The sequence below is a fragment of the Temnothorax curvispinosus genome, unplaced genomic scaffold (assembly GCF_003070985.1).
Source record: "Temnothorax curvispinosus isolate PA1 unplaced genomic scaffold, ASM307098v1 QBEX01011778.1, whole genome shotgun sequence".
Lineage (NCBI taxonomy): Eukaryota > Metazoa > Arthropoda > Insecta > Hymenoptera > Formicidae > Temnothorax > Temnothorax curvispinosus.
This window is the reverse complement of record NW_020221558.1, coordinates 1-11,303: the sequence shown is the minus strand read 5'-3', so window position 1 is coordinate 11,303 and position 11,303 is coordinate 1. Positions and strand designations below refer to the sequence as shown.

The 11,303-nt window shown below is 32.7% G+C and overlaps 1 protein-coding gene and 1 long non-coding RNA gene across 3 annotated transcripts in view; both read right to left on the bottom strand.

The window, feature by feature from the left end:
- LOC112461790 (tudor domain-containing protein 5-like) overlaps nucleotides 1–1,188 on the bottom strand; it is an 11,354-nt gene extending 10,166 nt beyond the window's left edge. The window contains exon 1 of the mRNA XM_025027170.1: nucleotides 998–1,188. The gene's annotated coding sequence lies outside the window, so the exon portion shown is untranslated. The remainder of the gene's footprint in view (nucleotides 1–997) is intronic.
- A 3,514-nt stretch (nucleotides 1,189–4,702) lies between these two features.
- Nucleotides 4,703–7,819, bottom strand: LOC112461791. Of its 2 annotated transcripts, XR_003041592.1 has the most exons (4): nucleotides 7,561–7,819; nucleotides 7,193–7,423; nucleotides 6,882–7,082; nucleotides 4,703–5,116 (listed from the first exon to the last, which is right to left on the bottom strand). It is a non-coding gene; the product is annotated as an uncharacterized LOC112461791 (long non-coding RNA). The 2 variants fall into 2 exon arrangements; XR_003041591.1 differs by having other exon boundaries at nucleotides 7,193–7,786.
- Nucleotides 7,820–11,303: the final 3,484 nt, after the last annotated feature.

Genomic DNA, 11,303 nt, shown 5'->3' with positions numbered 1-11,303 from the left:
GCGCGCATGAAAATTATATTAAAAAATACAACGTACGTGAGAAAATTGTCATAAAAAAAATATTGTAAATAGAAATGCGTTAGATTTTTATCCTGCCACGTGTTCAATTTTTCTTACACGTCTGAAACTTGTGAGCTTCAAATTTGACTCAAAAATCCATCTTAAATAAAAAATGTTTTATCGGTAGACCCTATTATTAATGCCATTTCAAAAATATTAATCTCTAGTTAATTCTATCGATAAAATTATACTTTTTTTACGAAAAAAAAGTATTAGAATGGAATTACAATAAAATTTAGCAAAATTTAAAGCCCGTATAATTTCAGAATATAAATAATTTATTTGTACTTAAAAGACCTTTGCCAATAGGACTGTTCGTTTTAGCCGAACTTCTTGCGCAGTTTATATTTTCTCTTTTTCTCTCTACGTGTAAAAAAAAAAAAAAAAAAAAAGGAAAAGAAAGATGAACCGTGCGAGAAGTTCGGCTAAGACGAGCATACCTATGGATAATGCAAAATCAACAGTCAAAAAAAAGTAGAAGCAGAAATAATCTAACCTCAAAAAAAGCAGGAGATCGAGGATGCGTTAGAATTTCGTTGAGTCGGAAAAATTTACAAAAAGCCAAAAGAAGATGGTCTTCTCGAAGGCACGAGAAAACGTGCAGGCGGAACGAGAAAAAAAAATGGGATATACGTTCGCGGCTTTTCCGCGCAAACGCAAAGGCTTACATAGAAAGCTGACGCAACCGGCAACATCCAAAACGCGGATGCAACTTCCGTTAAAATATCGTTTCGCAGATTCTACCGATTTGCGACAAATCTATCCGAAACTCGAGGTTCACGCGTGGGTCGGACGCACGCTGTTGGAAATAGGTTAGGGCGGTAGCTGAGACGGAAAGATTCCAAGATTTCTTTAAGTACGGAACAAAGAAACGCGAGCACGAGCGAAGAGAAAAGATATTAATGTTATCTGCGAAGTTTTATCCGTTTAGTCTTACCTGGCAACGTATCTCCATGAAAATGTACAAATTTCACGTGCCGAAGCTTCGCCCTGCCGCGGATGCCGCCGTTGCCGGTGGTTGCCGGTCGCGCAATCACCGTATATCCTCGGATCTCGGATCGGATATCGGATTGCTCGGAATGCTCGGAATGCTCGGATCCTTCCTTCCACCTTCTTTTTGCTCCTACCACTTACCAGTCCTACTTCCTACTTCAAGGACGGTATATGGCGCTCTGACGATGTTTCTTCAGCAGACCTCTATGGCGTATGGCGTATTCTTCTCGAAGGACGAAAGGAGAAACGAGACTGCACTCAGCACTACGCAACGTCGAGAGAGGGAGGGGAAATTAGACAAAAATGTGCTAAACTTACATCCATGTTTTAAGCGGATTGTAGATAAGACAGAGATTTCTAGCTTACTTTTATCTGGCGATCGGCGAATAGCAAAAGTAGAAATTATTCAAAACTTTCGAATACGTGAAGCAGGGCTAGCAACATCGGCCTATCTCCTCGAGTCCTCACCGCGGCTTGCCGGCGCATTTCTATTGAGCGTTTTCTACTGGGAAAACGGGTGCAACACTGGTGCACCAATAAGTGCAATTTTTAAGGCCTGTTCGTTTTATGTCCATTTCTAATTTTAAAAATTAAAAAACGATAATATTGATGATGATATGCATATAAAAAGTAAACCGAGATTAAAGTTAATCCATGTTGGCAGAAATAGACATTAGCTTGTTGTACAGTTCATTTTTCTTCTTTTTCTCGCGAACGTGAAAAGAAATAAAAGAGGAAAGAACTGCGCAGGAAGTTCAGCTAAAACGAACAGGCCTTTATATTGTTCCAATGTAAAAATCAGTTTACATTTTTTTTTCAGTGTGTTCAATGTTCTATTGACAAAAATTTGTCAAATTTTGAAATAATATTAAAAAATTTCCATCAGGCTCGAGAACTTTTCCCCTCAATATATAGTAGGTGTCTAGTTCCCTCGACATGCCATATATTTCAGTGCTTTATACAATTAATCAATAGTCATTATATTTAGACAGAAAACATTCATCTTGGGCATGTTCTGATAAGCGTACAAATTATATATAATACTTATATTATATATTATACTTAGATATAAGAAACGATTAAAAAGCTGTTATTCACAGATTTAAGATAAGAACAATACTAGAAATAGTGATAAGATTTATTGTTATATTTCGTGGTTGTATATAAGATATATTTACCCCGCTATTTCAATTCTAATAATAATGGCTGTTAACAATAACAATAATCACAAAAATTTACAAAAAAAAATAACATTTTACAATATTGAATTTTTGTGCTTTATCTTTTAATTTTATTCCCGGAGTAATATATTATTTTCATAAAAAGTAGCTAAGTTAAAATAAAGATATATACGAACTTTAATATTTTCAAAATTAGTGAGATTAGATTTACTTCTTCTAGTTTCTAAATTATTGATTTACCAATTTATCTTAATATATATGATACGATTAATTTAAAATAAAAATATAAAAGAGTTTATATTTAAAAAGTTGATTTTTTTAAATTCCTGCTTCTTATAAAAATTAAATAAAAATTAAATAATTATATATATAAAAATATGTGTATATAAGAATATAAAGGATAGAAGGAACGTAAATAATTATAAGATCGTTATCTTTCGGATCTAATTTAGATTAAAAATATGAAACTATTCCTATTTATTTTTTTTTAATTAGCTTTCATGGCGAGACTAAATTTTTGTCAGTCTCTTTAATTTCGCAGACGTCTTTGAGATGTCTTATTCTTTTACTCTCCATTCGCATCAACGTGAAAATTATTTGCGTAATATGAGCGTAGACGCTATTAACAAATGCACGTGCTTAAAATAATGTCAATGACCTAGATTATCTTCAGGCACTCGTGTTATTATCGTTTTAAAGTACTTGGACAACATGGAGAATAAAGCAACAGTGAAGAAGCAATTCTCTTTTCGGGCCGTCACGAATAAAACTTTCAATGTCAATATATATTTTTCTTTTTTATGGGCAATTTGTGCTCGTAAACTTTCAATATTTTAAAACCAACATTAAGGGAGATACAAAGAGACGCCACGTAGAGCATGCAAGGTTTCATCGCGGACATCCTGAAGTTTATTAAACTTCTTTTGTATCGATTTTGCAGGCTCGATACATCATATATATATTTATGTATCAGGTATGTATTTGTACATTAATGTATTCCTACGTGAATTCTATTTTCGAATCTTTCACAGCGTATTCATTCTAATTGCCTAAATTATTGGTAGAAGAGTTTGCTCGATATAAACATTTGATTTTTATTTTATGTAGCCTAAATTTTTTTTTAAATCAACAACTTGTGAGCTTATGGACTTGCAGGCTTGATGGCAGCTATCAGATATGTCGTTTTAATCAATAATTATACGTCGAATTTGGGAACAGGCCCGTTGGCTCCTTTCGATAACTGGTAATATCTATGACAAACAACAAGATTGTTATAACAAGTGTTCTTATCTGATAGGCATGTCCGTCGATTGCTTCTCCTCTTTAAAGACTTATTGTGAAATGAAAATGTCAATATAATTATGTCATATGCATTCAATCCAGGCAATTAAAAGATCAAGGAACATGTCTGAGAATGTATGAAAGATCAGAACATTTTTTAAATATCTTGTATAATGTCATGTCACTTAAATGTTCTTCTTCCATATAAAATTAGGCTTAGAAACGATTTTTAAGTTATTATTTCTTAGATTACTGCCGTTACGGGATAGTTCTCGTCTTTTGCGTTTCTCTTAAGCTTTATAACTTATACGAGATAGAGATTGCACTTGAGCCTTGAGCGTTCACTTCACGTCCTCAACACTCGTGTCTGTAACGTTTAATCGGAGAAAAAAAAACGGTCTACCGTCAAAATATATTTCTCGCCTACATGATATCATGTCATCGTCTTTGATATTACAGTCTCAGATCAAATTGCATTTGCCGAAAGGCCTAAATGAAATAGTACCTATAATGTCTCCCAATTAAAAATAATTATATAAATTATTATAATGAGATAAATATACGTGAGTATAAAAATCGACAAAATATTTTTCTAAATACATATTTTTCTGATAAATATAAATAATTATTACTTATATAAGATGCATATATTAGATTTATTTGTTTATATATTTATTATATAGTTTATATTTTAGTAATTTTCATAATATTTACAATGTTCAGTGTCAGACACCAATTCGAAATTTCAGTTAAGCCAGTTTACAATAACAAATCAAGGATAAAGATATAAAAGAATTGTTAAAGAATAAAGATATAAAAAATAAGTTTTTCTCCAAAATTAGTAAAACTAAACGGAACAAAATAAAAATAAGGTTAAAGTTATAAGAAATCGAATAAAATGGAGAAGTTACAAAATTAGATTATTTTAAACCCTCATTTTGGCTTTGTAGATTTTACTATTACAATTCTAACAAAATAAACGAAGTACAATCATAAACGGAAAAAGTATAAAATTTCCAAATCTTTCTTACGTTATCAATGCTCGAATTATTTTCAAAATATTTGATCGAACAGTCATATAGCCAAACATTACGGCCAGATATAACACGTCTGTTTATCACCACACCGCTAGATACGCTTCTTATAAATAATTTAAATTTTAAATGTAAAATTAATTACTGCAGAGATAAAAAAATGTAAAATCTATTTTCGTGTCATCTTTTTTACACCTGTCAATAAGAAACTTCATGATCGTTTTATGTATTAAAAAATCTGTGATCACGATTGATCATTGCGGATACATTCTCTCATCCTCTGACGTGACACCAACGAGCTGACGTGCCTACTTCTCTCCGACGGAATCCCGCGTACGTAGTGACCGCCGTTGTACTGCTCGACAATGAAATGTTCCGGGAAACTTTGGAGAAATTCCACTAAATTGGAATAACCAAATAGACGATACGGTATACGGGTGTTCTCCGCATTATAATAGTCTCTCTCTAGAAGCGGTACAGCTGTGGCGCCATTTCGGGAGAGCAATAACGCCTGGATAAGCTGGCGGATCTCTTCACGTTTCTCGGCCTTGCTCATCCTTGAAATCTCTGTTTGAATTTATAAAAAAAAAAATTTATTATCATCTCCTATCGTGAAATCAAAACGCTCATAAAATAAAATAAAATGTTATATTTAATAAAATTTTAGAGAAAGTATGTTGATAAAGGGAGCGTTTCATTTGACCACGTTGCGATTGGTCCACCCACTCACAACCCCCCGGTGCAAAGAGTTTGTCCACTGGAGCAGCCAATCAGATATCTTTATTTAAAGCCCATTCTACAATAGCCGTAAAAGTATGCGTTAAGACGTAAGCAGTAAGCTATTAATTAATAGGATTTTTACAATCCAAGAATGATCGACTGTAGTTGGTCAATTTTTACTGCTTACGTCTTAATGCATACTTTTACAGCTATTGTAGAATGGGCTTTAATCAGTCAATTGGCGACGTGATCAATTGAGTCTCACTTGTTGGTAAATTATCAATTATACGAAAGGGTAAAAAATCGATATAATTTTTTAGCGCGTTATTCTACAGGTGTACGTTCAGGAATTACGCTTAGGCGCACCTAGGTAACTCTAATGCTACACTGTAGCGTGATGTAAACTATAGCTTACAGTTAAGGTCTTGGCACATAGAAAAACTTAAGCAAGTAAAACTCAAGCAGTAAGCAAATCAGCCAATCACAGTCAAGAACTTAAGGCACAGCCCTAAGCGGTGGCAAATCCATACTGTTGATGTCTTAAGCGGGGAGCACACACTTCTCTCAAAAAATTGATTGGTCCATACACATGTGCATAAGAAAATAGACCAATCAATTTTCTTATGCTTACGCATTATGCGTTATACAGAAGTCTGCGCTCCCCGCTTTACTGCTTAAGTTTTTTCTATGTGCCAAGGCCCTAATCTCATCTTGTGTATGTATGTATGTACATAAAATCGTCTTAAGTCTAGTGTTACATGATCTCAATTTTAAACTGACCTCGCACGATCTATAGTTCGTGTCGGAATACAATTCTATAACTTCATATACCATGTATGTACCAAGTAAAAAAAATTGAAATCAGTGTACACACACACGGGCATAAAATATATCTATTAAAATACACGCGCGCATGAAAATTATATTAAAAAATACAACGTACGTGAGAAAATTGTCATAAAAAAAATATTGTAAATAGAAATGCGTTAGATTTTTATCCTGCCACGTGTTCAATTTTTCTTACACGTCTGAAATTTGTGAGCTTCAAATTTGACTCAAAAATCTATCTTACATAAAAAATGTTTTATCGGTGGACCCTATTATTAATGTCATTTCAAAAATATTAATCTCTAGAGTTAATTCTATCAATAAAATTAGATTTTTTTTTACAAAAAAAAAAAATTAGAATGGAACTAAAATAGAATTAAGCAAAATTTAAAGCCCGTATAATTTCAGAATATAAATCATTTATTTGTACTTAAAGACCTTTGCCAATAGGCCTGTTCGTTTTAGCTGAGCTTCTTGCGCAGTTTATCTTTTCTCTTTTTCTCTCTAACGTGTTGAAGAAAAGAAAGGAAAAAAGATGAACCATGCGAGAAGTTCAGCTAAAACGAGCATACCTATAGATAATGCAAAATTAACAGTAAAAAAAAAATAGAAGCAAAAATAATCTAACTTCAAAAAAGCAGAAGATCGAGAATGCGTTAGAATTTCATTGAGTTGGAAAAATTTACAAAAGCCAAAGGAAGATGTTCTTCTCGAAGGCACGAAAAAACGTGTAGGCGGAACGAGACGCTAAGCTTAAAAGAAAAAAAAATTGGGATATACTTACGTTCGCGGCTTTTCCGCGCAAACGCACAGGCTTACATAGAAAGCTGAAGCAACCGGCAACATGCAAAACACGGATGCAACTACTGCAACTTCCGTTAAAATATCGTTTCGCAGGTTTTAGTGATTTGCGACAAATGTATCCGAGGCTCGAGGTTCACGCGTGGGTCAGACGCACGCTGTTGGAAATAGGTTAGGGCGGTAGCTGAAACGGAAAGATTCCAAGATTTCTTTAAGTACGGAAAAAAGAAACGCGAGCACGAGCGAAGAGAAAGGATAAATGTTGTCTGCGAAGTTTTATCCGTTTAGTCTTACCTGGCAACGTATCTCTTTATGAAAATGGACAATTTCACGTGGCGCGTCGTCGCCCTGCCGCGGTTGCCGGTCGCGCAATCACAATCACCGTATATCTTCGGATCTCGGATCGGATCCTTCCTTCCACCTTCTTTTTGCTTCTACCAGTCTCCTAAGTATTTCAAGAACGGTATATGAGTATATGGCGCTCTGATGATGTAAAACTTCAGCAGACCTCTATGGCGTATTCTTCTTGAAGGAGAAACGAGACGCCAACGAGCCTCCACGCAACGCAACGTCGAGAGAGGGAGGGAAAATTAGACAAGAATGTGCTTAACTTACAACCATATTTTAAGCGGATTGATAAGACAGATATTAGAGATTTCTACCTTCCTTTATCTGGCGATCGGCGAATAGCAAAAGTAGAGATTATTCAAAACTTTTGAATACGTGAAGCAGGGCTATAGCAATATCGGCCTATCTCCTCAAGTCCCCACCGCAGCTTGCCGACACGTTTTCTACTGAAAACTGGTGCAACACTGGTGCACAATGAGTGCAGTTTTAAGGCCTATTCGTTTTATGTCCATGCCATTTCTAATTTTAAGAATTAGAAAAATATATCGATGATGACATGCATATAAAAAGTATACCGAGATTAAAGTTAATCCATATTGGTAGAAATAAACATTAGCTTGTTGTACAGTTCATCTTTCTTCTTTTTCTCTCCAACGCGAAAAGAAATAAAAGAGGAAAAAACCTGTGCAGGAAGTTCAATTAAAACGAACAGGCCTTTATATTGTTCCAATGTAAAAATCAGTTTACATTTTTTTTTAGTGTGTTCAACGTTCTATTGATAAAAATTTGTCAAATTTTGAAATAATATTAAAAAAGTTGAATAATAAATTTTTTCAGATAAAAATTACGAAAGTGAAGAAATTCCCTATATAAGCTACAATTTCATTTGTCGAAATCTAGTAAATCTGTTCACTTTTGTTAAGTCTTAAGAACTGCGTCCAAGTTTTGGTTTAAGCCAATCAACTTGCAGCTCTTACAGAAAAGTAGCAGTTTCATTGGCTTAAACCGAAACTTGGACACAGTTCTTGCATCGTGGACACCGGGCTTTATAATCACCCCAGGAACGCCAATGCGAGTACATACAAGTGCATTGGTTTCAAAATCATATATTATTGTGTGTTCAAAATGCGCGCATTCAAATGTGTAATTAATGCAAATTGAGCATTTAATTTATAAATGACAGGTTTTAATATAAAATATTTAAATGAGTATAAGCTTCTGACTCATTATGAAACATTTTATTTAAGTTTTTAATAAGAATTAATGTTCTTAAAAGTCATTTGGAAGTCAAGATGACGTCAAAAATAATCATTTTTAGAAAGTCAAGATGATAATATATATCATTCGATATGTTTTTAATGAATCATAATTTGACTTTTTTATGACTATATTTTGACCTTTCGATGACTTTTGTCGAGAAAACACGAATCGTTCGCACGTGCAAAATAAATTAAAACCTCGCAGGTATAAATATTTTACGAATTTGTGAAAATATTTCATTTTTGAAGCATTGATTTTCCATTCAAAAGATACAGAATAAAGCTCAAAAATATAAATCTCACTAAATATTGTATATGTATATATACTTACGACATATTTAAAATCTTGTGAATAAAAAATCAGAATGCTTTAAAACATTCACTACATAATTCATAAAAAATAATATCTGGGGCCCGATTCTCTAACGACAAACGTATGCGTAAACTCGGCTCTAACAGAAAAGCTGCAAACTTATTGGCTACAAACTGTGCGAAAGCCAATCAATTTGCACCCTTTCTGTTAGAGCAGAGTTTGCGCATACGTTTCTCGTTAGAGAATCGGACCCCTGAGGTTTTGTAAACATGGGCAATGCTTAAAAGCTGGGCACGAAGAAAAATTCCAATATAGTACAGAGTTCACTATATAGTTGTCCGATTAATTGGGCTCCTCCATCAATGATGAACGTAGGTGCACTTTTTGGTATGCGCTTCCATAATTATATGCATTAAATGCGCATATAATATATATGGGGGACAAATACCCGCATTTAATGCAAAGTTTAATGTACATTCAAAGCGCATATTATACGCAATTCGCGACCCAATCACATTTTATGCGCGTCCATAACAGCAAATAGCAATGCGATTGGATAATTTTCTTTATGCATATAGATCTTAATTTTCACCGTCTGAAAAATTTCATTATTGTTTCGTCTAAGTTTTTCTGAAAAAATGTTCCAATTCGTATAAAAAAATCTGAAAAATTCTGAGAAATTCTTGAAATTTTTATAGAAATTCTGATTAATAATATAAAAAATTCTGAGACATTTTTCCATCAGGCTTGAGAACTTTTCCCCTCAATATATAGTAGGTATCTGTATAGTCACAGATTAATAGAAATCTGTGATATAGTTCCCTCGACATGCATATATTTCAGTGCTTTATACTATTATATAATCAATATAGTCATGATATTTAGACAGAAAACATTCATCTTGGGCATGCTCTGATAAGCTTACAAATTATATATATAATACTTTATTATATATTATATAAGAACAATACTAGAAATAGTAATAAGATTTATTATTATATTTCGTGGTTGTATATATATATAAAATATATTTACCCTGCTGTTTCAATTCTAATAATGATGGCTGTTAACAATAACAATGATCACAAGGATCTAAAAAAAAATAACATTTTAAAATATTGAATTTTTGTTTTATCTTTTAATTTTATTCCCGGAGTAATATATTATTTTCATAAAAAATAACTAAATTAAAATAAAGAGATATACAAACTTTAATTTACAAAATTAGTAAGATTAGATTTATTTCTTCTAGTTACTAAATTATTGATTTACCAATTTATCTTAATATATATGATACGCTATTAATTTAAAATAAAAATATATAAAAAAGTTTATATTTAAAAAATTGATTTTTTCCATTTTTTTTAAATTCCTGCTTCTTATAAAAATTAAATAAAAATTAAATAATTATGTATATAAAAATATGTGTATATAAGAATATAAAAGATAGAAGGAACGTAAATAATTATAAGATCGTTATCTTTCGGATCTAATTTAGATTAAAAATATGGAACTATTCCTGTTTATTTTTTTTTTAATTAGCTTTCATATGGCGAGACAATAAATTTTTGTCAGTCTCTTTAATTTCGCAGACGTCTTTGAGATGTCTTATTCTTTTACTCTCCTTCGTATCAACGTGAAAATTATTTGCGTAATACGAGCGTAGACGCTATTAACAAATGCACGTGCTTAAAATAATGTCAATGACCTGGATTATCTTCAGGCACTCGTATTATCATCGTTTTAAAGCACTTGGATAACATGGAGAATAAAGCAACAATGAAGAAGCAATTCTCTTTTCGGGCCGTCACGAATAAAACTTTCAATGTCAATATATATTTTTCTTTTTTATAGGCAATTTGCTCGTAAACTTTCAATATTTTAAAACCAACATTAAGGGACATATAAAGAGACACGCCACATAGAGCATGCAAGGTTTCATCGCGGACATCCTGAAGTTTATTAGGCTTCTTTTGTACCGATTTTGCAGGCTTGATGCAAAATATATATATTTATGTGTCAGGTAAATTTGTAGTAAAGTACTCCTACGTGAATTCTAATTTCGAATCTTACACAGCGTATTCATTCTATCATATAATTGCCTAAGTTATTGGTTTAAAAGAGTTTGCTGGGTATAAACATTTGATTTTTATTTTATGTAGCTTAAATTTTTGTTTTAAATCAACTACTTGTGAGCTTATGGACTTGTAGGCTTGATGGCAGCTATCAGATATGTCGTTTTAATCAATAATTATATGTCGAATTTGGGAACAGGCCCGTTGGCCCCTTTTGGTAAGATCTATATGACAATTAACAACAAGATTGTTATAACAAGTGTTCTTATCTGATGGGCATGTCCGTCGACTGCTTCTCCTCTTTAAAGACTTATTGTGAAGTGAAAATGTCAATACAATTATGTACGTCATATACATTCAATATTCAATCCAGGCAATCAAAAGATCAAGGAACATGTCTGAGAATGTAT